Raw genomic sequence first — 27,052 nt, forward strand, 5'->3', positions numbered from 1 at the left:
TTTCTAGTTATATACTGCTATGGTCTGAGAAAACACTTCATATTATTTCTATTTAAAAAATACATCAAGACTTGTTTCATAACCTATCATATGGCCTATCTTGAAAAATGTGCCACTAGGCCAGGTGCAGTGGCTCACACCTGTAATCTCAGTGTTTCTGGAGGCTGAGGTGCGTGGATCACTTAAGGTCAAGAGTTCAAGACCAGCCTGGCCAACATGGCGAAACCCCGTCTCTATAAAGAAAAATATTTACAAAAATTAGCCAGACATCATGGTGTTCATCTGTGGTCTCAGCTACTTGGGAGGCTAAGGCAGAAGAAAAAAAAAAAGAATCATGGCTGGGCACAGTCACTCACACGTGTAATCCCAGGACTTCAGGAGGCCAAGGTGGGCAGATCACCTAAGGTCAGGAGTTCGAGACTAGCCTGGTTCAATGTGGTGCAACCTCATCTCTACTAAAAATACAAAAAAAAAAAAAAAAAAAAAAATTAGCTGAGTGTGGTAGTGAGCACTATAATTCCAGCTACTCAGGAGGCTGAGGCAGGAGAACTGACTGAACCCAGGAGGTGGAGGTTGCAGTGAGCTGAGATCATGCCACTGCACTCCAGCCAGGGCGACAAGAGCGAGTCTCCGTCTCAAAAAAAAAAAAAAAAAAAAAAAAAAAGAAGTCATTTGTTTTCCCAGTACTAGGGGCTTTCTCCTCTCTCCTCTTAATCTCGTATGATAGTATACTGACCCCAAATTCTAACTAACTACTCCTTTGAGTTACCCACCATTGAGTTATTCCATGTGTATGCACATTGCACATGTAAATAAACTCTGTTTTTCCCTCCTGTTAATCTGTCATTTTGAAACTGTCCCTATATACTGTATGAAATTCATCAGGGAAGAAGAAGGGGGAGAAACGAAAATAAACAAGGCTTGCAGCACATGCAGTGTTTATCATGAGGTCAGCTTGCTCTCTGACTAGCTTCTTCACCGGTGTTTGGTGCCTGCTGTCTCAGAATCACATAGACCCTGCTACGAGATTAAAGTTCCCCTTAAGTGTACTATAGAAAATATGAACATTATAAAACATTGAGTTTTCCCTTTAAGATATTACTTCAGGTCCTGCACAGCAGTGAAATTATTGACATCAGCCTGTCTGAAGGACCCCACTGACGCCAGTTGGTCTGAAGGATCCCAGAGGAGCTGACTCACAAAAGAATGCAGTTTCCACATCTTGATGATTTCATCTCCCATATCTCAACCAATCAACGACCTCAATTCTCTAGCCCCTTACCTTCCACAATCCCCTTAAAACGTAAAATACCAGCCCATAACTCCTCAGGGGAGATAGATTTGAGGGTCTCCTCCCATGTCCTCACTCAATGCTCTGCAATCATTAAACTCTTTCTCTACTGCAAACACTGCTGTTTCAATGTAACTGATCTGTTACTGCCCACTGGTCATATAAACTTCTTGGTTGTATAACATTTTGTCAGTTTAATTTTCAGGCCCTAATCTCTGAACATAAAAAGATAAAGAAAAGGTTTCTCTTCCCCTATACAACATAGGTAAAATATCCATTCAAAATTCAAGGTAAACAAATAGATTTTAATGTACTAGTATAAAAAAAACCTCACAGCTTGCCAGGAATATAAAAATATAAAATAATAATAATAATAATAAATTAAAAAATAAAAGCAAAATGTTTATTGATGTGGTTTTGGATCCCACAATGCAACTAACCTTTAAGACAACAACACGTCAAGTTTTGGCATAGTATCAAAGATGAATATCCACAATTATCTTTAAAAGCTATTTAAATACTGTTTGCTTTCCAACTACTTATCTGTATATCATCAGATTTTCTATATTTCAACCAAAACGACATATTGCAATTAAATATAGCAGATAAGAAAAGCTTCTTCCATGAAAGAGATTTACAACATGTAAACAGTATTCTTTAAACTGATTTTTATCTGAAAACTATTTTTCATAGAAAATATGCTAATTATGTTAACACATAGGTTTATTATTATTTTAAAATAAATTAATGCATAAATATTAAATTTTTTCTCAGTTTTAATTTCTGGTTCAGTAAATACTGATAGATAAAATCCATATAAACAAAACCTCTCTGGGGTCCTTGTTGATTATTAAGTTTAAAGGGGTCCTTAGACTAAAATGCTTCAGCACCTCTAATCTACTACATTCTCATCTCATCTCTACCCACATGGATAATTTTTAGCATCTAGTCATATTCCTTATTTTCTACCCTTTACAACAACCTTGTGACCTCAGTATCCATATTCATGATCTATTTGAGACTAACACCTTGGAGTTCTTCCTCCTCCTAAACTTCATTCCTTGCCAATAGCCTACCAACAAAGCCATTTCTTTCTTTTCTTTTTTCTTTTTTTTTTTTAATTTTTAAATTTTACTTTAAGTTCCGGAATACAAGTACAGAACATGTAGGTTTGTTACATAGGTATATGTGTGCCATGGTGGTTTGCTGCACCTATCAACCTGTCATCTAGGTTTTAAGCTCCACATACATTAGCTGTTTGTCCTAATGCTCTCTCTCCTCTTCCTCCCTACCCCCCCAACTGACCCTGGTGTCTGTTGTTCCCCTCCCTGTGGCCATGTGTTCTCACTGTTCAGCTCCCACTTATGAGTGAGAATATGCGGTGTCTGGTTTTCTGGCAGCAAAGCCATTCCTTGAACTTTATTAACACACAGATAGTCTACATTGAAAACCTCAAACTTTGGTCCAGGCAAGGTGGCTCATGGTGGTGGCTGGTGTTTGTTTTTAGAGACAGGGTTTCACTGTGTCACCCAGGCTGGAGTACAGTGGCACGAGCGTAAGCTCATTGGAGCCTCGAACTCCTGGGCGCTAGTGATTCTCCTGCCTCAGCCTCCCAAGTAGCTACAGGCATACACCACCATGCCTGGCTACCAGCACTTTGAAAGGCCAAGGCAGGAGGATATCTTGAGCCCAGGAGTTCAAGACAAGATTGGGCAACATGGCAAGACCCTTGCCTCTACAAAAAAAAAGAAAAAGATTAACTGGGCACGGTGGTGTGCTCCTGCAGTCCTAGATACTTGGGAGGCTGAGGTGGGAAGACTGCTTAAGCCCAGGAGGTTGAGGCTACAGTTGAGTTATCATCACACTACAGCCTGCATGATGCAGTGAGACCCTGTCTCAAAACAAAATACAACAACAAAAAAACACCTCAAACTTTGTTCTGTTATTTTGTGACCACAACCTCCTTTCTCATCACCATTCCAATCCTTCACAAGGAATTAATGGGCACTGATCAACTCCTACACTATCCAGGAATCACTAGCTTCATTTCCAGCTCCTTTTCTGATAATGTTTACTACACATACTAGGCATGGATATCCTGCAAATACTTCAAATTTAACCTGTCCAGAAGATAACTTAGGACTCTGCTTCTGCCCAAAATGGAGTACCAGGGACAGATTTACCCTGTGGCCCTAAAGAACTAAACAACTGGACAAAACATATGAAACAATGTTTTCAAACACTGGACAATAGGCAGCACAGGACTATGATCATTGAGAAAGGAATACATGTGAAAGCAGCCCTACAATTGCTCCAGCTCACTGCCTGGAGGTAGTTTCCAGTCTGCAGCACAGGGACAGCAAATGCAAACAGAGCTGGCATTGTTGCTAAATAAGAGACAAAAACAGGGGTTCAGAGAGGCCAAGGTGGCTAGAATTTTGAGGGCATAATACAAAGAGTAGGAGCTGTCTTCTTGGCCTTGTTAGGGTACAGAAAACGATACCCCAAAATATGATGCTTTGGTATGCTGAGTGCTTTGAATTAAAGAAAACTGGCTGGGCGAAGTGACTCACACCTGTAATTCCAGCACTTTGGGAGGCTGAGGCAGGTGGATCACTTGAACACAGGAGTCTGAGACCAGCCTAGGCAACATGGCGAAAACCTGTCTCTACTAAAAATACAAAAATTAGCCAAGCGTGGTGGCACATACCTGTAATCCCATCTACTTGGGAGGCTGAGACAGGAGAATCACTAGCCCGAAAGGCAGAGGCTGCTACAGTGAGCCAAGATCACGCCACTGCACTCCAGCCTGGGGGACAGAGCCACATTCTGTCTCAAAAAAAAAAAGAAAGAAAAGAAAAGAAAGAAAAGAAAGAGAAAGGAAGGAAGGAAGGAAGGAAGGGAGGGAGGGAGGGAGGGAGGAAGGAAGGAAGGAAGGAGGGAAGGAAGGAAGGAAGGGAGGGAAAACTGAGGCAAGATGTGGTGGCTCACACCTATAATCCCAACACTTTGTGAGGCAGAGGCAGGAGGACTGCTTGAGCCCAGGCGTTTGAGTTGAGACCAGCCTGCGCAACATAGTAAGACCCTGTCTCTACAAAAAATAAAAATAAATTAGGCTGAGTGAGGTGGCTTATGCCTGTAATCCCAGCACTTTGGGAGGCCAAGGCAGGTGGATCACCTGAGGTCAGGAGTTCAAGACTAGCCTGGCCAACATGGCAAAACCCTGTCTCTACTAAAAATACAAAAATGAGCCGGGCGTGGTAGTGGGCGCCTGTAATCCCAACTACTCGCGGAGGGGCTAAGGCAGGCAGAACTGCTTGAACCCAGGAAGCGGAAGTTGCAATGAGCCCATATCATGCCACTGCACTCCAGCCTGGGCGACAGAGCGAGACTCCACCTCAAAAAATTTAAAATAAATTAATTAGAGTGGTGTGGTGGCACATGCTTGTAGTCCCAGCTACTTGGGAGGCAAAGGTGGAAGGATCTTCTGAGCCCAGGAGGTCAAGGCTGCAGTCAGCCGTGACTGTGCTACTACACTATAGCCTGGACAACAGAGCAACAGAGCAAGACTCTGACTCAAAAAAAAAAAAAAAAAAGAAAAGAAAAGAAAATTGAAAAGCCTCAGAAATAAGCCACAGAACCAAGGTCTGTCTCCAACCTTCCCCCAAGCCCATCACTCTGGTCCTCTTTCCAGAAGCACCAAGAGGGATTATCTTTGGAATCCCCTTATCTAAGAAAACGTCTCTGCAAAAGAAATGCAACTATCTTAAGATCTCCCCTTCCCTGTTAAAGAAGGGTAGGTATATAAGCATCTGGACTTCATCGGGTTATCATTCTCCGGCAACTCCCCTGTGCTTATTATGCACATGAAATAAATTTTATTTGCTTTTTTATCCTACTCATCTACCTTTTGTCAGTTAATTTTTAGTGAACCTTTAGAGGGCAAAGAGAATGCTTTCCCTCTTCAATCCTATAGCCTCTCAAACTTACGAATCATTGCCAAGAGAAACTAAAGAAGAAAAAGAGCACTCTTCCATGTTCATGAATCAGAAGACTCAATATTGTTAAGATGTCAATTGTTCCCAAATTGATCTACAGATTCAATACAAACCCAATCAAATTCCAAGCAAGCTTTTTGTAAAAGCTGATCATTTGATTCTAAAATGTATATGAAAATAAAAAGTATCTAGAATATTCAAAACAATTTTGGAAAAAACACCAAAGTTGGAAGATGCACTATTTCAATATTTACTATGCAGCTACAAGGAAAGACAAACAGATTGATGTAATGGAACAGACAGTAAAGAAATAGAGCCACACTTATGTGGTATAAGGGAAAATACAATTACAAATAAGATAATTAATTCTCCCTGTTGAAAATAACAAAAAAAGACTCCCCCCGACCAGTCCCCCAATCTTGTCTTTCAAATTTTCTTTCACCATCCTTTTCAAGTATATGAAAATCTTTCTAAAGGCTAAAAACAGTCACACAAATCAGGAATGTTTCAAAGACCTGGGAGCCATCTTTTTGAAATGCAAACATCAAAGGAGACAGCTTCCCTATCTCCTAGTTCCCAGCAGGAAGGTAAGAGCCTAACTCTGAAGAGCACCTTGCTCCAACTTACGGAACTACCTCCTGTCAGAACAATATGACTAAGAACAGCTTGTTTCTCCTCCAGATAAAGTCAATATAGGTGGTCTCCCCAGTTACCATAATAAGTAATTTTTACCACTCAATAAGAAGACAGTATGCTTTTTAAAATATTTGAATAGATGCTTCACCAAAAAAGAAAAAGACAAATAAGGGCATGAATAAATGGTCAACATTAATAGTCATTAGGGAAATACAAATTAAAACCACAATGAGATACCACTATACAGTTACTAGAACGGCTAAAATTAAAGACTGACAAAACCTAGTGTCGGTGAGGATATGGAGTAACTGAAATGCTTATATGTTGCTGGTAGAAATGTAAAATAATAAAGCAACTTTGGAAAACAGTTTGGCAGTTTCTTATAAAGTTAAACAAACATATGGCCAAAAATCCCACTCACAGCACTTTACCTAAGAGAAAACATGTCAACTTAAGAACTTGTACTTGAATACTCAGATCAGCTTTATTAATAATAAACAAAAAATAGAAACAACCCAAATATCTACCAACTAGTGAATATATAAAGAAATTTGATACAGTCTTATAATGGAGTACTACTCAGCAATACAGCAGAATAAACTATGGATACATAAGAACATGGATGAACAGATGAATCACAAAAGAATTATCCTAAACAGGGTAATTCCTAAGCAGTTAACAAATCTCATCAATCCTACCTCAGAAAGCCTTTCCTTTCTGTTCCTTTGCTACTTGGATAAGGCTCTCATTTCATCTCAACGGCACTCTAATAGTCTCCCTGATACCAGTTTATCAGTTCTTTGGCCCATCTAATGTAATGTAGCCAGAGATTTTCTCCTTCCAATAAACGCAAAGTTGCTCCTAACAGACCAACCAACCTGCAGATAAAAAAATCTAAATTCTGCCCAGGCACAGTGGCTCACACCTGTAATCCTGGCACTTTGGGAGACCAATGTGGGCAGATGGCTTGAGCCCAGAAGATCGGGACCAATTTGGGCAACATGGTGAAACCCTGTCCCTACAAAAAATACAAAGATTGGCCAGGTGTGGTGGTGCATGCCTGTAGTCCAGCTTCTTGGGAGGCTAAGGTGGGAGAATCACTTGAACCTGGGAGGCGGAGGTTGCAGTGAGCCAAAATCCTGCAACTGTACTCCAGCCTGGGCGACAGAGCGAGACTCTGTCTCACAGAAAAAAAAAAAAAAAAGTTATCTACCTGGAGCACCAGAGAGTAAACAAGAAACAGACAAATAATAAACTGGAGAGAATTTGACCATTAGAAAACGTGAATTCTTTCTATTTCTTGGTTTGTTATTTGTTTGTTTGTTTTTTGAGTGGGTCTTGCTCTGTTGCCCAGGCTGGAGTGCAGTGGCACAATCACAGCTCACTGCAACCTCAAACTCCTGGGCTCAAGCAATCCTCCTATCTCAGCCTTCTGGTAGCTGGAACTACAGGTGTGTGCCACAACACCTGGCTAATTTTTTTCTTTTTTCTTTCGTAGAGACGGGGCCTCACTATGTTGCCTAGGTTGGTCTTGAATTCCTGGCTCAAGTGGTCCTCCTGCCTCAGCCTCCCAAGGTGCTGGGATTAGCAGAGAAACAGAATTGAAATGACGGAACTGAAAAATACACTACTGAAAATATGAAATTTACTGCATGGGCTTAATAGCAAAACGGAAATGATATAGAACAGCAAGTGAACTTGAAGACACGTCAATAGAAATTATCTACTATGGGGCCGGCCGCAGTGGCTCATGCCTGTAATCTTAGCACTTTGGGAGGCTGAAGTGGGTGGATCACCTGAGGTCAGGAGTTCAAGACCAGCCTGGCCAACATGGCAAAACCCCGTCTCTACTAAAATACAAAAATTAGACGGGCTTGGTGGCGGGTGCCTGTAATCTCAGCTACTCGAAAGGCTGAAGCAGGAGAATCGCTTGAACAGGGGAGGCGGAGGTTGCAGTGAGCTGGGATCGCACCATTGCACTCCAGCCTGTGCAACGAGAGTGAAACTCCATCTCAAAAAAAAAAAAAAGAAATTATACAATATGGCCTGGCGCGGTGGCTCACACCTGTAATCCTAGCACTTCTGGGAGGCTGAAGTGGGTGGATCACTTGAGGTCAGGAGTTCGAGACCAGCCTGGACAACATGGTGAAACCCTGTCTCTACTAAAAATACAAAAATTACCCAGGCATGCTGGCACATGTCCATAATCCCAGCTACTTGGGAGGTTGAGGGAGGAGAATTGCTTGAACCTGGGAGGCAGAGGTTGCTGTGAGCCAAGATCGTGCCATTGCACTCCAGCCTGGGTGAAGAAGTGAGACTCTGTCTCAAAACAAAAACAAAAAAAAAGAAAAAAAGAAAAGAAATAAATTATCCAGTACGAGAAATAGAACAAAAAAAACTGGAAAGAAATGAAGAGAGCCTCAGTGAGCTGTCGGACAATATCAAAAGGTCTAACTCACGTGAGAGTGGAGTCCCAGAAAGAAAAAGGGGAATAGGGTAGAAAAAATATTTTAAAATTATGATGTCAGAAAATTTCATAAATTTGGCCAGGTGTGGTGGCTCACACCTGTAATCCCAGCACTTTAGGAGGCCAGCATAGGCAAATCACTTGGGCCCAGGAATTCAAGACCAGCTTGGGCAACATGGCAAACCCCTGTCTCTGCAAAAAATACAAAAATTAGCCGGACATGGTGGTGCACGCCTGTGGTCCTAGCTACTTGGGAGGCTGAGGCAGGAAGATCGCATGAGCCTGGAAGGCAGAGGTTGCAGTGAGCCAAGATCACACCACTGCACTCCAGCCTGGGTAACAGAGTGAGACCCTGTCTCAAATTAAAAGAAAAAAAAAAGAAAGAAAATTTCACAAGTTTGGTGAAGGACGTAACTTTACAGATCAAGAAACTCGGAAAACTCCAAACAGGAAAAATACAAAGAAAACAGCATGTGGGCAAATTAAAGTCAAACTGCTGAAAACTAAAGATAAGTGGAAAATATTGAAATAAACTACAGAAAAAAAAATGACACAATACACAGAAGGAAACAGAATATGAATTGTCACTGACTTCTCATTACAAACAACAGGAACCATAATGATATTATAACACCTTTAACTGGGTAAATGAATTGTGAAATATCAGCATTAAAAAGGAATAAACTATTGATATCTACCACCTCATGGATGAATCTCAAAAATATACTGAGTAAAAGAAGCCAGACACAAATCTTTAGAAAAGATAAGTGTAATCTACAGTGGCAGACACAGCTTAGTGTTTACTTAGGAATGGCAAGAATGATGGAGAGCAGTGACTGAAAATGAATACAGGGAGCATTGTAGAGAAATAGGTATGTGCTATACCGTGGTTGTGTTAGTGTTCACACACATGATTAATATGTCAAAACTCATCAAAATGTATACTTAAAATAAGTATGTTTTTGTATACAAATTATATCTCAAAGAAGTTGATTTTTTTTAAAACTAAGAGATGTCCAGGCACGGTGGCTCACGCCTGTAATCCCAACACTTTGGGAGGCCAAGGCGAGCAGATCACCTGAGGTCAGGAGTTTGAAACCAGCCTGGCCAACATGGTGAAACCCCGTTTCTACTAAAAATACCAAAAATTAGCCAGGCATAGTAGTGGGGGCCTGTAATCCCAGCTACTCAGGAGACGGAGACAGGAGAACTGCTTGAACCTTGGAGGCAGAGGTTGCAGTGAGCCGAGATCGTGCCATTGCACTCCAGCCTGGGCAACAAGAAAGAAACTCTGTCTCAAACAACAACAACAACAACAACAACAACAAAACTAAGAGATAATTCTAAGTTTCTACAATTATGACTCTAAAAAATTTCCAGGTACTTTATCCAAGAAAATTATAAATCTTTCTGAATCCGCTGGTGGATCATGAGGTCAGGAGTTCAAGACCAGCCTGGCCAACATGGGGAAACCACATCTCTAGTAAAAATACAAAAATCAGCCAGGCATGGTGGCGCATGCCTGTAATCCCAGCTACTTTGGCGGGCTGAGGCAGGAGAATTGCTTGAACCCAGGAGGCGGAGGTTGCAGTGAGCCGAGACCGCACCACTGCACTCCAGCCTGGCGACAGAGCGAGACTCCATCTCAAAAACAAAAAATGTTTTTCTCTCCTGTTAATCTGTCTCATGTCAGCTAAATTAATGACCCAGCCAAAGAATTTAGGGAAATCATTTTCCCTCCCCTACAATAACAATCATAAATGTATATGTATCTAATAATATAGTTTCAAAATATAAGAAACAAAAATTGACTGAATAAAAAGGGGAAAAAAAGTGGCTGGGCGTAGTGGTTCATGCCTGTAATCTCAACACTTTGGGAGGCTGAGGCAAGTGGACTGCTTGAGCCCAGAAGTTCAAGACCAGCCTGAGCCACATACTGAAACTCCGTCTCTATAAAAAACATAAAAATTAGCCAGGTGTGGTAGCACACAACTGTAGTCACAGCTTCTCACGAGGCTGAGGTGGGAGAATTGCGTGAACCCAGGTTGAGGCTGCAGTGAGCCATGATTGTGCCACTACTGCACTACTGCACTTCAACCTGGGTGGCAGAGCAACACCCTGTCTCAAAAACGGAACGGAACGGAATGGAAAGGGCTTTTAACATCTCTCTGGCCTATAGAGCTTTTAACATCCCTCTGGCCTAAGTAACTGATATAACTAAATTTTTTTTTTTTTTTTTTTTTTTTGAGACGGAGTCTCGCTCTGTCACCCAGGCTGGAGTGCAGTGGCGCAATCTCGGCTCACTGCAAGCTCCGCCTCCCGGGTTCACGCCATTCTCCTGCCTCAGCCTCCGAGTAGCTGGGACTACAGGCGCGCACCACCACGCCCGGCTAATTTTTTGTATTTTTAGTAGAGACGGGGTTCCACCGTGTTAGCCAGGATTGTCTCGATCTCCTGACCTCGTGATCCGCCCGCCTCGGCCTCCCAAAGTGCTGGGATTACAGGCGTGAGCCACCGCGCCCGGCCATTAAATTTTTTAAATTACACATACACACACACACAACAATGTTCCTCAATAAACACAGACAAAGGGTCAGGCATGGTAGCTTACGCTTGTAATCTCAGCACTTAGGGAGGCCAAGGCAGGAGGATCACTTGTGGCCAGGAGTTCAAGATTAACCTAGACAATATAGCGAGACCCTGTATCTGCAAAAAATTTTTAAAAATTAGCCAGGCATGGTGGCACATGCCTATAGTCCCAGTTACTTGGGAGGTTGAGGTGAGAGGATCACTTGAACCCATGAGTTTGAGGCTCCAGTGAACTATGACCATATCACTGCATCCCAGCCTGGGCAACAGAGCAAGACCCCAACTCAAAAACCAAACAAACTAAAAAAAGAAAAAAAAAGAAAAAACAAAAACAAAAACAGACATAAAGTCCTTAATAAAATATTAGCAAATTGAATTTGGCAACATATAAAAATAGTATGTCTCGTCCATGTTGGGTTTATCTCACAAATGGAAGGTTGGTTAAACATTTGAAATGCTGCAGTGGCTCACACCTGTAATCCCAGCACTTTGGGAGGCTGAGCCAGGCAGACGGCTTGAGGTCAGGAGTTCGAGACCAGCCTGGCCAACATGGCAAAACCTTGTCTCTACTAAAAATACAAAAATTAGCTGGGCATGGTGGCACGCACCAGTAATCCCAGCTACTCGGGAGGCTAAGGCAGGAAAATCGCTTGAACCCAGGAGGCGGAGGTTGCAGTGAGCCAAGACCATGCCACAGCACTCCGTCCTGGGTGACACAGGGAGATTCTGTCATGCACACACAAAAATTAATTAAATAAAATAAATCAATGTAATACACTGTATTAACATAATAAACGAGAAAAATCATTTGATAATTTTTTTGAGATGGAGTCTTGCTCTGTTGCCCAAGCTGGAGTGCAGAGGCACGATCTCAGCTCATTGCAACCTCCACCTCCCAGGTTCAAGTGATTCTCCTGCCTCAGCCTCCAGAGTAGCTGGATTTACAGGCGCCTGCCACCATGTCCGGCTAATTCTTGTATTTTGGCCAGGCTGGTCTCGAACTCCTGACCTCAGGTGATCCACCTGCCTCGGCCTCCCAAAGTGCTGGGATTACAGGCGTGAGCCACTGAGCCCAGCCAATAATTTTTAAATATGCAGAAAAAGCATTTGACAAAATGAAGTACCCATTCATTTTAATAAGTCTCAGAGAATTAGAAATAGAATGTAACTTCTTCTATTTGACAAAAGGTATACACAAAAAACCTATAGTCAGCATCAAACTTAATGGTAAAATATTAAAGACCTATCCTCTAAGAGCAGGAACAAGGCAAAGATATTCACTCTACCACTTCTATTCAATATTGTACTGGAGGTCCTAGTCAGTGCAATAATATTTATAAGAAATAAAAGGCTTAAGGGTTTGAAAGGAAGATAAAACTGTGTATTCAGAGATACCATGATTGTTTATGTGGAAAATCTTGGCGGGGCAAGGTGGCTCACGCTTGTAATCCCAGCACTTTGGGAGGTCATGGTGGGCAGATCATCTGAGGTCAGGAGTTTGAGACCAGCCTGACCAACATGGAGAAACCCCATCTCTACTAAAAATACAAAATTAGCCGGGTGTGGTGGTGCATGCCTGTAATCCCAGCTACTCGGGAAGCTGAGGCAGGAGAATCACTTGAACCTGGGAGGCAGAGGTTGCAGTGAGCTGATATCGTGCCATTGCAATCCAGCCTGGACAACAAGAGCAAAACTTCGTCTCAAAAAAAAAAAAAAGAAAGAAATAAAATCTTGAAGAATATACAAAACAACTAATACACTGATACAGAAATTTAGCAAAATAGCAGGTACAAGGCCAAAAACAAAAATAAGTTGTACTTAGCAGCAATTGAAAATTTTAAAAAATTCTTAATTTCATTTACAATAGCATCAAAGAACATAAAATATTTAGGAATAAGTTTAAAGAAAAATGTGCAAGATCTGTACACTGAAAACAATAAAATGTTGCTGAGATAAAGACCTAAATAAACAGAAAGATGTATCATATTTATGAATTAGAAGATTTAATATTGTTAAGATGTCAACTTTTCCCAAGTTAATGTATGTTCCTACCAGTTGTATCTTTTTTTGTAGAAACTGGCAAACTGATTCTAAAATACACGACGCCAGGTGCAGTGGCTGACGCCTGTAATCCCAAAATTTTGGGAGGTTGAGGCGGGCTGACTGCTTGAGTCTAGGAGTTCAAGACCAGCCTGGACAACATGGCGAAACCTTGTCTCTACAAAAAAGACAAAAAATTAGCTGGGTGTGGTAATGAGCATCTGTAGTCCCAGCTACTATGGAGGCTGAGATGAGAGGATTGCTGGAGCCCACGAGGTCGAGGCTGCAGTGAGCCGTGATCATGCCACTGTACTCCAGCCTTGAGACACTGTCTCAGAAAAATAAAAAATACATGAAAATGCTGAAAAGCTAGAATGTGCAAAGGACCTAGAATGTCTTGGAAAAAAGTAGAAGACCTTGTATTATATGATTTCATGACTTATGATAAAGATATAACACAATCACGACAGCATGAATGTTTTATTTATATAAATTATTTAACAAAAAAAAATTTAATAAAGAAACAAAGATCGGCCGGGTGCAGTGGCTCATGCCTGTAATCCCAGCACTTTGGGAGGCCGAGGCGGGCAGATCACCTGAGGTCGGCAGTTCAAGACCAGCCTGACCAACATGGAGAAACCTCATCTCTACTAAAAATACCAAATCAGCCAGGCATGGTGGCGCATGCCTGTAGTCCCAGCCACTCGGGAGGCTAAGACAAAAGAACCGCTTGAACCCGGGAGGCGGAGGTTGCAGTAAGCCGAGATCACACCATTATTGCACTCCAGCCTGGGCAACAAGAGTGAAACTCCGTCTCAAATAAAAAAGAACAAAGGGAAAAAAAAAAGAAATAGAGACTAAGTCTCACTGTGTTGCCCAGGCTGGTCTCGAACTCTTAGTATCAAGTGATCCTCCTGTCTTGACTTCCCAAAGTGCTGGGATTACAGGCATGAGCCACCATGCCCAGCAGACAGTGTAATGTAGTATATAGACAAGTATATCAACACAATAGAATAGCATTCAGAAATAGACCTACTATTCATACACGTGACTCATATCGTCATTTGGTTTTTGGCAAAAGTGCCAAGCAATCAAATAAGGAAAGGAAAGTCTTTTCAATAAATGGTGCTGGAACAACTGGATATCCACATGGAAAAAATAAACCTCAACCTTTACTTCTCACCATATGCAAAAATTAATTTGAACAGTGTGGTGGTACATGGCTGTAGTTCCAGCTACTTGGGAGGGTGAGACAGAAGGATTGTTTGAGGCCAGGAGTTCAAGGTCACAGTGAGCTATGACTGCCACCTGTGAAAAGCCACTGCACTCCAACCTGGGCATCACAGTGAGACTTCGTCTGTAAAAAAACAAACATACATTCCAATGTTGTGCCTCCCGGGGGAGAAAAAAAAAATCAAGGAATTTGAGATGCATCAGAGACATGAATATAAAAGTTAAAATGATAAAGTGTCCATAACAAAATACAGGAGAACATCTCTGCTACTTCAGGGTGGGCAAAGGTAACTTAGAAAAGACAGAGAAAGCACTACCTATAAAAGAAAAGTTTAATGAATTAGACATTATTTCATCAAAAATGCAATTAAAAAGTGAATAGTCATGTAAGAGAGCAGAAGAAAATTTTTACACAACATATATCTGACAAAGAACTTATATTGAAAATATAAAAAGAACTTCTACTACACAACAATAAAAAGTCAAAAACTCAATCCCCCAAGAAAAGGGATAAAAAAGTTAGATGCTTCCCAAAATACAATATACAAATGGCCAATAAGCAAATACAAAAAGAGACATCATCATGAGTCATTAGGGATATTAAAACCACAATGATTCAAACCATCTGCAATCTCTAAAAAACAAAACAAACACACAATGAAACACTACTATGCAAGCCCTTGAACAGCAAAGATGTGAAGCAACCAGAACTCTCATATACGGTTGACAGAGTGTAAAATGGTATACGCAATTTGGAGGCATATCTGGCCGTTTCTTATAAAACTGTTCATATACCTACCTACAGTCCAGCAGATTCTGCTAGGAATCTACCCAAGAGAAATAAAAGGATATGTTTGAAGTCTTTATGACTTGCACTTGAATGTTCATAGCAGCTTTATTCGTAACAGTCAAAATCTGAAAACCACTACATGATCATCAACAGGAGAATAAACAAACTCCAATACATCAGTAAGAGGAACACTATTCAACAATAAAGCCGGGCGCGGTGGCTCACGCTTACTACCCCAGCACTTCGGGAGGTGGAGGCGGGCAGATGACTTCAGGTCAGGAGTTTGAGACCAGCCTGGGCAACATGGCAAAACCCTGTCTCTACTAAAAATATAAAAATGAGCTGGGTGTGGTGGTACACGTCTGTAATGCCAGCTACTCGAGAGGTTGAGGTGGAAAAATTGCTCAAACCCGGCAGGTGGAAGTTGCAGTGAGTCAAGATCATGTCACTGCGCTCCAGCTTGGATGACAGAGTGAAACTCATTCTCAAAAATAAATAAATAAATAAAATAAACACAGTAAAAACGGACAATATGAATATTAAAAGCATTCTGTTGAATGAAATAATTCTGATACAAAAGAGTACACGGTGTATGATCGATTCCATTTATGTGAAGCTCTAGAACATGCAGAACTAAACTATGGTAAAAAACCACAACAATGGTTGGTTTGGGGAGAGTGGGGGCAGGGACTGACTGGGAAGGCACAAGAGTGAACTTTCAGGTTTAACAGTAATGTATTTTATATATCTTGATGGGGTCTGGTCTGAATTACACAAGTGCATACATTTGTCAAAACTCACTGAATGGTTCCCTTAAGATTTATGTATTTTTCAACCAGTGGACTTAAGTGAAAAAAAAAAAAGATTTGTGTATTTAACTGCATATAAATTTTATTACCCAAAAATGCAAATAAATATTAAACTCTAATTAATGATGTACATATATATATGTTTAGGGGTGAAGTTACTGATGATTGCAACTTATTCTGATATGCAATGAAAAAAATAAGACCTCAGATTAAAAAAAAAAAAAAAAAGAAAGAAAAAATAAGACCTCATGTGGTGTCTCCTCTGAACAAAAAAGAAAAGACGGGGCTGAGCACGGTGGCTCACACCTGTAATCCCAGCACTTTGGAAGGCCAAGTGGGTGCATCACGAGGTCAAGAGATTGAGACCATCCTGGCCAACACAGTGAAACCCCGTTTCTACTAAAAATACAAAAACTAGCCGGGCGTGGTGGTGGGTACCTGTAGTCGCTGCTACTAGGGAGGCTGAGGCAGGAGAATTGCTTGAACTCGGAAGGCGGAGGTTGCAGTAAGCCCTCCAGCCTGGTGACAGAGCAAGACGCTGTCTCAAAAAGAAAAGACGGATTGATGAATAGATAGAGGGATGATAGATGGAAAGGTTGACAAAAACAACTGTAATAGAATATTGATTGTTGAATCCAGGTGATGAGTGTTAATGTACAATACTTTCAGCTTCTCTCAATGTTTGAAAATTTTCATAACAAAATATTAGGGGAGAAGTAAATCTAGCAATTTAATTCCTTTGCCTAAAAATCCCAGTTGATTACCGAATAGCATCACAACACTCAACAATTGCCAATTGCTATTATTCAGACTTGGTTCTCATTTATATTTCCCTGCAGATTCTAACACTGTTAAGCATCCTCTTCCTTTGGAAAATGTATACTACTATTCTAAACTTCCCTTTCTTTCTCTCATTATTCTTTTTGTCTTTCCTACTTCTTTCTACTCCCAAACTGTAAGTATACCTCAGAGTGTAGTACTAAGCCCTTCTCTATTTTCCCACCAAAAATTCCCTTCCATTGTAACTATCATCTCCATGTAGTCAACTCCCAGTCAAGACAGAGCATCTCTTCTACATTCAAGTCTCTCATTTCCAGAGACCTACTAAGTACTTGAATGTACCATATCATCAAATGTATGACTTCACCCTCAAAACTGACAACAAGAATTCCAACAGTGATGTTATTTTTGACTTCTTCTGCTTTATTTCTCAAAATAATCAGACAACTCTTCCTGAAACCATTTCCTTTCCATTTCGTTTCATTCCACCACTAGTCTGATAATGATTTTTTATTTTACTTTATTTTTTTTGAGACAGGATTTCACTTTGTTGCCCAGGCTGGAGTGCAGTGGCACAGTTATGGCTCATTATAACCTTGACCTCCTGAACTCAAGCAATCCTCCCACCTCTGCCTCCCAAATAGTTGGGACTACAGGCACATGCCAACATGCCCAGCTAATTTCTGTATTTTTTGTAGAGATAGGATTTCCCCATGTTGCCCAGGCTGGTCTCGAACTCCTGCGCTCATGTAATCCTCCTGCTTTGGCCTCCCAAACAGCTGGGATTATAGGCATGTGAGCCACTGCAGCAGGCCATAATGATTCTTATGCTCACTTTATTGCAAGAGTGTACTAGCTGATGTCCCAGTCTCTGTCTCTCCCTACAATTCATCCTGAATATTTCTAAAAGATCTTTAATTATGTATCTCTTATTTGTGTAACTTTTATTATTTCCCATATCTAGAAGATACTACGATAATACCAAGCAGAAAAAGTGAAATGTGTTACTGGCTGTGGTAGCAAGTCTCCAAATACGAACCCTTCCAATGAACCAAGCCTTCTAGTGATCACATTCCGTGTAGTCCTTTCCAAAACAAATCTGGGTTAGTCTTGTGACTCATATTAACCAACACAATGTCACAGAACTAGCACTGCACTGGTTCAAAATCTAAGCCTTAAGAGAGCCTGGCAGCTTCTGCTTTGGAACTCAGAGCTCTGGGCTACCACGGAAGAAATCTGGCTCGTCTGCTGGAGAGGGAGAAGCCCCGAGACTACATGGCAAGAGTGAGAATGAGAAAGGCATGGCATTCCAACGCTCCAGCTGAGCTCAGCTTTCCAGGAGTTCCCCACAAAGGGCCAGGTATATGAATGAAGCCATCTTGGATGTCCCAGCCCCAGCCACAACCTGACTGGAGCCACATGAATGACTCCAAACGAGGCCAACAGAACCATCCATCTGAGAAGCAATCCACCCAAAGAATTGTGAGAAATAATAAATTACTATTGTTTCAAGATATCAACTTTTACAGTGGTATATTTTTACACAGTGATAGCTAATCAAAACAGTTGCCGTCAACCAGCTAACTATATAATCGTGGAGGCAGTTAAGTAAACAAAAAAGGCCACGAAGAAGTGTTATGATAGTGGTATACACAACATGCTAGGTGAGTGAAGAGGAAGATTAGCTATATTAGTCAGTCAGGGTATATGAAGGGGAGGGAAGGAGAGTGTCTGGGAAAGCTTTCTAGAGCAGGTGGCACAGGCTGATTTTTAAGTACGTTCAGAATACTGCATATAGTAGTTAGGTATAAACCAGGACAGTTGTGTGGGCAAGTGGTAAGGATATACCTAGAGACATAAATGTGGAAGAGGTAACTGAAGGCCTCTTATACTAAGTAAAGGGTTAAAAGTTTACCCTAAATACTATACAGAACTATGAAAAAATTTAAGCAGGGAAATGACATTATCAGATTTGTATCTTGGAATGATTTCAATGGTAGCAGTGATTTAGACAATGAGAAAGCAGGCAGGCAGGAAGCAAAGAAAGTTGAGGAGCTCATCTCAGTACTCTAGGAAAACTAAAGAGAACTGACAGTGACAGAGAGAAAGAATAATTAATATTAAGAATATACAAGAGGCTGGGTATAGTGGCTCATTTCTATAATCCCAGCACTTTGGGAGGCTGAGGTGGGAGGATCCACTTGAGCCCAGGGGTTCAAGACCAGCCTGGGAAACATAGTTGAGACCCTGTCTCTACGAAGAAAAAGAAATTAATTTAAAGAATAAAAACAAGAGACTATATTGAATACTGACAGTGAAATTGTAAAAAGAATAAAAATCAGAGCATCTATAAGACATATTAAAGTGGATGTGATGGAGAGGGCTAAGAGGGGAATTTAGGATGGCCCCAGCATTCAGCTTACATACTAGAGGAAAAAGTGAAGTCATCTATGGAGAAATAGCAGAAGCAAAAAGGAGTGGGATGTACATACAGGTAGAATTTTAGAGTCAGACACAAGGACAGGAAGAAAGGATGAATGCCTCTGATGGTTAGAAAACTGAGGGAAGTTTTCATTGATGATATCTTGTTTCTGAGAAATAAAAGACAAGATCATCTGCTAAGGGTAAGAAGAGAAATGGTGGCCGGGCGCGGTGGCTCAAGCCTGTAATCCCAGCACTTTGGGAGGCCGAGGCGGGTGGATCACGAGGTCAGGAGATCGAGACCATCCTGGCTAACATGGTGAAACCCCGTCTCTACTAAAAATACAAAAAAACTAGCCGGGCGTGGTGGCGGGCGCCTGTAGTCCCAGCTACTCGGAGGCTGAGGCAGGAGAATGGCGTGAACCTGAGAGGCGGAGCTTGCAGTGAGCCGAGATCGCGCCACTGCACTCCAGCCTGGGTGACACAGCGCGAGACTCTGTCTCAAAGTCGCAAAAAAAAAAAAAAAAAAAAGAAGAGAAATGGTGGAGACAGGAAGTTTAGAAAGAGAGATTTAAGTTTGGGATAGACCTCCGAGGAAGAGGAAGCCCTGAGGATCCAGGTGATGCTGTAAGTCATAAATGTATTCTGGCCCCAAGACACACAGTTGTGTGATTTTCTCCAGCAGCACTCAGCAGCCCAAGTGTAAGAATGAAGAGGTGGGCTGGGCGCAGGGGCTCAAGCCTGTAATCTGAGCACTTTGGGAGGCCGAGGCGGGTGGATCACTTGAGGTCCGAAGTTCAAAACCATACTGGCCAACATGATGAAACCCCGTCTCTAATAAAAATACAAAAAATTAGCCAGGCATGGTGGTGGGCACCTGTAATCCCAGCTACTCAGGAGGCTGAGGCAGGAGAATCACTTGAGCCCGGGAGGCAGAGGCTGCAGTGAGCTGACATCGCGCCATTGGACTCCAGTCTGGGTGACAGAGCGAGACTCTTGTCTCAAAAAACAAAAAACAAAAAACAAAAAAAAAAAAGAAGAAGGAAGAGGTCAGCTGGCTGACTTGACTAAGGACTGCAGTACTACAGGAAAATAAAATGAAAAGAACAAGGCACCAAGATAACTGATGGTAATAGTAAGCAAGTAATTCCAGTAATAGACCATAAGTAAAGGCTGGCTATGGAAAGAAATACTTCCAGGGAGTTGACAGACTCGGAGGAAATGGAGTGAGGTCACTGAACAAGAAAGAGATCTTCATATGGTCAAAGTGTAAATTTATTGGGAATAAGACAAAGTCAGAAGAACTGGCCAAGTGCAATGGCTCACACCTGTAATCCCAGCACTTTGGGAGGCCAAGGCGGGCGGACCACCTGAAGTCAGGAATTCAAGACCAATGTGGCCACCATGGTGAAACCCCATCCCTACTAAAAATACAAAAATTAGCTGGGTGTGGTGACAGGCGCCTGTAATCCCACTCAGGAGGCTGCGACAGGAGAATCACTTGAACCTGGGAGGCGGAGACTGCAATGAGACGAGATCATGCCATTGCACTCCACCCTAGGCGACAAGAGTGAAACTCCATCTCAAAAAAAAAAAGAAGGACTGAAACCTATGGTCAAAATATGGGATGTTGCAACAGCCTAGCTTACTGTTTTCCACCTAAGGAACACTAGATTTGTTGACTGCTATGTAAGCTATTAGGACTTCAAAGCATACCTCTCAAGTAGTTAAATACAACAGCACTTGGTGAAAATTTTCCAAAACATATCCTCTTGCACTTGACAGTTTTATTTTTTGAGATAGGGTCTGGCTCTATCACCCAGGCTGGAGTACAGTGGTGCAATTATAGCTCACTGCAATCTTGAACCCCTAGGATCAATGATCCTCCCGCTTCAGCCTCCCCAGTAGTTGGGACTATAGGCATGTACCACTATGCCCGGCACATTTCTTTACTTTTAGCAGAGATGAGGTCTCACTATATTGCCCAGGCTGGTCCCGAACACCTGACCTCAAGTGATCCTCCCACCTCAGCCTTCCAAAAGTGCTAGGATTACACGTGTGAACTACCTTGCCTGGCCTCAATTTTAATTTAGCATGGACTCTTTTTTTTTTCTTTGAGATGGAATCTCGCTCTGTCACCCAAGCTGGAGTTCAGCGGCATGATCTCAGCTCACTGCGACCTCCGTCTCCTGGGTTTAAGCAATTCTTATGTCTCAGCCTCCCAAGTAGTTGGGACTACAGGCAGCCACTACCACGCCTGGCTAATTTTTTTTTTAGTACAGATGGGGTTTCGCCACGTTGGCCAGGCTGATCTCCAACTCCTGACCTCAGGTGATCTGCACCCCTCGGCCTCCCAAAGTGCTGGGATAACAGGCATGAGCCACTGCACCCAGCCAACATAGACTCTTACATTACATCCAGAGTAATGCTTCCAATGAACAGTAACTCCCTTAATCTGCTACGTACCTGTCATTCTATCCTACGAATTGATCGGGCAAGTTCAGAGAAGTTTTTTTTAAAAAGAAAAATATTGTTTGATGTTGCAGTTTTTACGTGCCTTGTCCAAAGCTACATCTATGAAAATATAAATCAATTATGTCTTTTAAAACACAAGGTCACCATGAGCCTTACTGCCATTCTCAATGAGTCACTGTTGTCTTGTTGTTGATGTCGTTTTTTGTTTTTTTTTAATTTTTTTTTTTATAGAGATAAGGTCTCACTATATTGCCCAGGCTGGTCTCAAACTCCTGGGCTCAAGCGATCCTCCCGCCTTGGCCTCCCAAAGTGCTGGGATTACAGGCATAAGCCATTGCACCTGGACACAATAAGTCACTGTTAAAGGTAGGGAGCTTAAAAGAGGTTCTGCACTGGAAAAGCACTAACAGGGAAACCTCACCTTTCTAATGCCAGCAATTACCTGAAGGATAAAAGCTGGGAACTAGAAATTGTCCCTGCAAAAGCAAGACAACTTCCAGGACAAAGCAACCAGGTGTCCAGGAGAAAAAAAATCAAATACATGACTAAACTAAATATTTGATCTTTTACATTTTGGTAAATTCGGTTTGTCTCCTTTAAAAATATAATTAGACCAGGTACAGTGGCTCACACCTGTAATCCTAAAATTTTGGGAGGTAAAGGGCAGGAGTTTGAGATCAGCCTGGCCAACAAACTGAGATCCAGTCTCTACAAAATAGAAAAACTTAGATGGGCAAGGTGGTGCACACCTGTAGTCCCAGCTACTTGGGAGGCTGAGGCAGAAGGATGGCTTGAACTCAGGAGTTCAAGACTTCAGTGAGCCGTGACTGTACCACTACTACACTCCAGCCTGGCCAACAGAGTGAGATCCTGTTTCTAAAAATAAAAAAATTATAATTACATTGAAATACATAGTGACTACCTTCAAATAGTACAAAGCACTTAGCAGATTTCTATTAAGCAAATTCATCTTTATATAATATTAATGTGAAATTCCCTTAATTTCCAATCCAGTGATAGAATAAACACTTATCAAATAATTATCAGATATATGGCACTAAAAGAAACAAAGAATAAAACATCAAAAAAAAAAAAATTTCAGGCCAGGCGAGGTGGCTCATGCCTGTTATCCTAGCACTTTGGGAGGCCAAGGCGGGCAGATCACGAGGTCAGGAGATTGAGACCATCCTGGCTAACACGGTGAAACCCTGTCTCTACTAAAAACACAAAAAATGAGCCGGGTGTGGTGGCAGGCACCTGTAGTCCCAGCTACTTGGGAGTCTGAGGCAGGAGAATTGCTTGAATCCGGGAGATGGAGGCTGCAGTGAGCCGAGATCACACCACTGCATTCCAGCCTGGGTGACAGAGCAAGACTCCGTCTCAAAAAACAAAACAAAACAAAACAAAAATTTCAGATTCAGTTCATAAAGAAATGGCACAAGCAATTCTGCAAAGAAGGCAGAATTTAAGTTAAAACGTATAAGACAGATAAGACATCTTATTAAAGAACCCCATTATTTCCCTAATTTTCCAAGCCAGAAATATGGGAGTGATCCCTAACTCAACCCTGTCTACCCACATTGATCAGTGCTGCCCCTAAATGTCTTATAAATGTGTTCACTTCTCTCATTCCCACTGGCACTACTTTAGTTTCAGCCATAATTATTCTAACCTAGGCTCTGACAAGATAAGTCCCCTTAACTGGTCAAATACACTAATCCAATCCATTTTCCAACTGCCCAAGTAATCTACTTAAAATGCAAATTGTAGGCCAGGCATGATGGCTCACACCCATAATCCTACCACTTTGGGAGGCCAAGGCGGGTGGATCACTTGAGGTCAGGAGTTCAAGACTAGCCTGGCCAACATGGTGAAACCTTGTCTCTACTAAAAACACAAAAACTAGCCAGGCATAGTGGCACAGGCCTGTAGTTACAGCTATTCGGGAGGCTGAGGCAGGAGAATCACTTGAACCCAGGAGATGGAGGTTGCAGTTAGCCAAGATCGTACCACTGCACTCCTGCCTGGGCAACAGAGCAAAACTCTGTCTCAAAAAATAAAAAAGTAAAATAAAATAAAAATAAAACGCAAATTGTATCATTTGATACTCTCCTCCCTTAAAAATCCTTCAATATCTCTATCATGGAGAAACTCAAATTCCTTAACACAGTATAAAAGCCTTTTCTGATCTGGCCTCATTCCCCCACTTCACATCTGGCTTGCTTTTCTCTCTCATTTCAGAGTCCCCGGCCGGCAGTGTCTTTTCCTTCATTTGTTGCCTGGCTAATTCTTCCCTATACCTACCCTGACCCCTGTTACTTCTTCTTTGAAAATTTCAAACCAACAAAAAGTTAATAAAATAATAAAATGAATATCTACCTGTCATCTAGATTTATCAGTTGTTACATTTTTTGCCACATTTATATCATGACACTTAACTCCTAAAACTTCAGCAAGTATCTCTTATGAACAAGAACATCTTTCTACATAATGAACAATGTCATAATCACATGCAAAATATTTTTTTAACTTCTTAAACTTTTTTCAACATGGGCTTATACACCCAAAATATGTAACACTGACACAATATTACCTAACACGTAGTCCTTATTGAAATTTTCCCAATTATTCCAAAATGTCCTATAATTATAGTTTGTTTGATTCAGGATCAAACCAAGGATCATGCATTTCATTTGGTGGTTATCTTCGGCCCCTTATTTTTCAGGACTCGATTCTGGAATGATATCCCCTGGGAAGCCCTCTATGACTCCCCTACCCAGTCTGGGTTATGTGCCTCTTTCAGATGCTTTCATACCACCACTGTCATGGTATCATTACACTATTTTGCAATCATCTGTTTATCTATCTGTCTCTCATAATAAACAGTAATCTCTTTGAAGACTTTTTACTCTCCAGGCCCTACTGTCTGGCTCATAGTAGATATTCAATAAATGCTGGCTGAACAAATGAATGAAAACACTAGAAACAGGAAATATAATTGTTATGGACTGAACTGTGCCCCTTAAAACTCATATCTTGAAGCCCTAACCCCAGTGTAATTGTATTTGGATAGCGGGCCTTGAAAGAGGCAATTATGGTTAAATGAAGTCATAAAGTGGGAACCTAATCCAATAGGACTGGTGTCCTTATAAGAAGAGAAAGAGACACCAGGAATATGCATGCATAGCGCAAAAGCCATGTGAGACCAGAAGAAGGCAGCTGTCGGCAAGCCAGGAAAAGATTCTCACCAGAAACCAAACCTGCCAGTATCTTTACGTTGGACTTCCAGCCTCCAGAACTGTAAAATATTCTGCTGTTTAAGCCACCTAGTCAATGGTATTCTGTTATGGCAGGCCAAGGTGACTAATATAATGACCAAAATCTATACGTCCTGGTTCCTATGAATGATGGAATGCTAAGCAAAACCTACACCACTGCTAGAACAAAGATTCCTACAAAAGACATTCCCCCTGCTTCCGGAAAACTGAATCCCACACTTAACAGAAAGAATGGCAAAAAACATTATTCTGACACTGTGACATATAAATTTAAAGAAAAAAATGGATCTTCAAGAACACAAACACCAAAATTATTAGTATCAATCACCATCTGTAGCAATTCAATCAAATGGAAAAGATAGTAGAGTTACATAAAGAATGTAAAGAGTAAAAGTGAGTTTGTTGAAGGTAAAAAAATAAAAATTAAAAATTAAAAAAAGGTTGGGCACGGTAGCTCACACCTGTAATCCCAGCACTTTGGGAGGCCAAGGCAAGTGGATCGCTTGAAGCCAGAAGTTTGAGACCAGCCTGGTCAACAGAGTGAGATCCTCATCTTTATAAAAAATTTAAAAAATTATCTGGGCATGATGGCACTTGCCTGTAATCCCAGATACTCAGGTGGCTGAGGCAAAAGAATCACTTGAACCCAGGAGGCAGAGATTGCAGTGAGCTGAGATTGTGCCACTGCACTCCAACCTGGGCGACAGAGCAAGACTCTATCTCAAAAAAAAAAAAAAAAAGAAAAAAGAGTGTAAAGAGCACACATCAAAAGGAAATTTTCTGCGGGGCTTAGAATAACATTATAGACTCATCTTCCCAGTTTCTGCACTTTAATATCTGCTGCTAAGTTGCTACATATCTATGGTCATCTTTCTCACACAGACTGTGAAGACAATGGCAGAGACCATGTCATGGGGTGGGAGCAACTGCTTTGATCACTGACAGTGGCTGGGACAGTGTTCTATTCCAGGTACACTCTTCATAATTTCTGGAAAATTATCATTATAGACAACCGACCCACCTTCTAATCATTCGGTATCACTAGATTCTCAACAGAACAACTGATTGGTCTACAAGCCCTCTCTCAAACACAATTCCTCATGTTGAGCTTCACAGTTATTATCTCGGAGACTCAGAAAATGATTCAGCATATGAGCTTGCTAACTCAGCAGTCTGACGCATTGGAAAAAGCCAAAATTTTTTTGATAAACAAAAAGCATTTTGGTAGAACTTAAATAAAATCAACAGAGTATTCACAGCTATTCTGATTTTCAAACAGGTCATTTTAAGAAACTTAGAAAATTGGCCGGGCATGGTGGCTCACACCTGTAACCCCAGCACTTTGGGAGGCCGAGGCAGGCAGATCATGAAGTCAGGAGATCGAGACCATCCCGGCTAACACGGTGAAACCCCATCTCTACTAAAAATACAAAAATATTAGCTGGGCATGATGGGGGGCGCCTGTAGTCCCAGCTACTCAGGAGGCTGAGGCTGGAAAATGACGTAAACCTGGGAGGCGGAGCTTGCAGTGAGCCGAGATCATGCCACTGCACTCCACCTTGGGCAACAGAGCAAGACTCCGTCTCAAAAGAAAAAAAAAAAAGAAACTTAGAAAATTGAGAATTTGACCAAATTCTATGGCCACTTTGCTTTTTCTGCAGTACCTAGAAAAGGACACAAATCCACTAAATAATTCTTTCACAAACAGCTTACAAAGTTACTGTCTGAAATTTACTTCGGATGCTGAATAACATAAATGTAATCATTCAAAGTACGCTCATGGTCTGAACTTGGTTTTGTTTTTTCTTTTTGAGACAGGGTCTCACTCTGTCACCAGGCTGAAGTCCAGTGGCACGATCTTAGCTCACTGCAACCTCCACCTTCCGCCTCCTGGGTTCAAGTGACTCCCCTGCCTCAGCCTACCAAGTAGCTGGGTCTACAGGCATGTGCCGCCACACCCAGCTAATCTTGTATATTTTAGTAGAGATGGGGTTTCACCATGTTGGCCAGGATGGTCTCGATTTCCTGACCTTGTGATCCACCTGCCTCAGCCTCCCCAAATGCTGGGATAACAGGCCACCGTGCCTGGCCTATGGTCTGAACTTGTAAACATCAGGTTATAAAGTGAAATCAGTGTTAGATTCATATAAAAAATTTTTTTTATTTAAGAGACAAGGTCTTGCTCTGTCACCCAAGCTGGAGTGCAGTGGCGTAATCATAGCTGAGTACAGCCTGGAACTCCTGG

At 41.6% G+C, this 27,052-nt stretch overlaps 1 protein-coding gene across 3 annotated transcripts in view; it reads right to left on the reverse strand.

Moving 5' to 3' along the window:
• RNF214 (ring finger protein 214) overlaps positions 1 to 27,052 on the reverse strand; it is a 53,804-nt gene that overhangs the window by 10,833 nt on the left and 15,919 nt on the right. The window lies entirely within an intron of this gene.

This window comes from Papio anubis, chromosome 12, assembly GCF_008728515.1.
Source record: "Papio anubis isolate 15944 chromosome 12, Panubis1.0, whole genome shotgun sequence".
Lineage (NCBI taxonomy): Eukaryota > Metazoa > Chordata > Mammalia > Primates > Cercopithecidae > Papio > Papio anubis.